The sequence below is a fragment of the Jaculus jaculus genome, chromosome 9, assembly GCF_020740685.1.
Source record: "Jaculus jaculus isolate mJacJac1 chromosome 9, mJacJac1.mat.Y.cur, whole genome shotgun sequence".
Lineage (NCBI taxonomy): Eukaryota > Metazoa > Chordata > Mammalia > Rodentia > Dipodidae > Jaculus > Jaculus jaculus.
The window spans coordinates 74179352-74181627 of record NC_059110.1 but is presented as its reverse complement, the minus strand read 5'-3'; positions in this window follow the sequence as shown (position 1 = coordinate 74181627).

Sequence of the window (2276 nt, the reverse complement as noted above, 5' to 3'; positions counted from 1 at the left end):
AGACATCAGTTTTAGCACTTACAGGGTGACCCTAAGCATGTGCACGAGTTTGTTTGGTTTTTTTTTCTCCACAGCTGTGATAAAATACCTGACAGAAATGACTGAAAGGGGAAAGATTCACAGGCTTAGTCACTTAGCCTGGGAAAGTCAGCAGGAGTGAGTAGCAGAGGCTCCACACATCTTAGCTGATTAAGAAACAGACAATGGGGCCAGAAACAGGGCCAGGCTATATTCCTCTAAGTCCTGACCTTACTGGCCTATGCTTACCACGTGGCACCATGTTCCAAAACAGGTTCCACAGTTCTCCAAACAGAAAGACCAGTCGGGAACCGTGTATTCAAAGTCTGAGCCTGTGGGGGACATGCTTTACTCAGCGGGGGGAGTGCCTGTGATGTGCTGCATTGTGTCCCACACCCTTAAAAACTCATGCTGAGGTTCCAAACCCCTAGTTCCTCAAAATGTGAGTCTATCTAGAGATAGGGTCTTTTAACTGTGACTCACCCAAGAGTTAATCCATTGGCGTTAATGCCCTCATGACATACGCTTCTTTCTATGGTACCACCAGCCAGAAACCAAGACTTCAACACATGAATCTCTTGGGAGATACTTCATATTCAAGCTATAACCTCATGGGAATGCCCAGTTTTCCTGTCACCATAACTACCTTTAAGACTTTGATGGGTGGGATCTGGCCAGTTCTTAAAATATCCTCAAGGCATCTTTCATATTGTCCTGATACAAAGCCTTTTGTTTCCATTTTTCTTTCATTTAAAAATTAATTAAATTAATTAACTAATGTGTGTGTGTTCATAGGGCATAGATAAAATAAAGAGAAGTTCTTCACTGCAATGAAACAAGCGGTGGTTAGTCCAAGCTCCAAGAGAGTCCTCGTTCCCCTCTGATACCTCATAGCACATTATACATCACTATTGACATTGTAATCTTTTGAATTCCCATCAGAATTTCTCACTAAGCTCTGTTTCTAGCATTTTAGGATCTCTCTAGCTAGCCTCTATGTTCAGATGTTGCCAGATTCTACCTGCAAAGCAATTCAATATGCCATCAAGTAATGTCACATTAATGACCTTTTCCCTGGTAGCAACTTTCTGTGTTAGTTATTTTTGCATTGCCAATACAAAATATCTGACATCAAAGGGGAAGAAACATGTATCTTGATTCATGGCTTCAGAAGTTTCAGCCCATGATCATTTGGCCCATGTGAACACCATACTGGGGAGGTACCTCACCTCATGGTGGGTAGAAAGCAAGGAGACTGTGTGGGACCTTCCAAGCCACATCAGAGTGACCTGTTTCCTCCAGATACCCCTCATCTTCTGTTTTGACCATCTCCCAAAATAACACTGCTGGGTGGGGGCCAGTGTCTATCATATGAGCCTATGGGGGGCATTTCATATTGTTGAATTTGCTGTCCATTATTGACCTAGATGCTGCTACGTGGCACATAGCTATTATATTGTTACTTTCCTTGTTGCTGGGATCCAATAAGAAGCAACTTAAGGTAGGAAGGGTTTGTTTTGACTTACACTTCCAGGGGATACAGTCCACCACAGCACAGAAGGCATGGCAACAGAGGCATGCTTTGCTGGTCTTACAAATCCACAGGAAGCAGGTTGGTCTTCTCATGTCAGTCAGCTGAATCTGGAAATGCCCTAATAGACATAGTCAGAGGTTTGTTTCCCTGGTGAATTTAGATCTCATCAAATTGACAAGATTGACCATCACATCTGTACAGTACACCTTTTGGTATGGTGGTTGCTATCTTATTTTTCAGTACTGGGGATTGAGTGCAGGTCTTCATGCATACTAGGCAAGCACTCTGCCAAAAAGCTATCTCTTCAACTCTGTCAGCGACACTTGGAGATATAGCATCATGCTGCCAGAGTTGTTCCCCGAGGAGTTCTTTTTCAGAGCCATCTCCTTAGGCAAGGCAGATTTTCTTGTGCCATAGCTGAGAATTTCAGGAGATATCAATATGACACAAAATGAAGACAAGGTTTTGTCTATTTTCCTTTTGAGACAGAGAGTAACTCTAGACCAGAATAGCCTTGAAATCACAGTGATTCTCCTGCGTCAGTGTTTAAGTGCTAGGGTTTCAGGCATAAGCCACTGTACCTGGATTTGATATAATTTTTTAAAAATATATTTATTTATTTATTTACTTATTTGAAAGAGAGAGAAGAGCAAGAGAAAGACAGACAGAGAGAGGAGTATGGGTATATCAGGGTCTCTTGGTACTGCAAACAAACTCTACATGC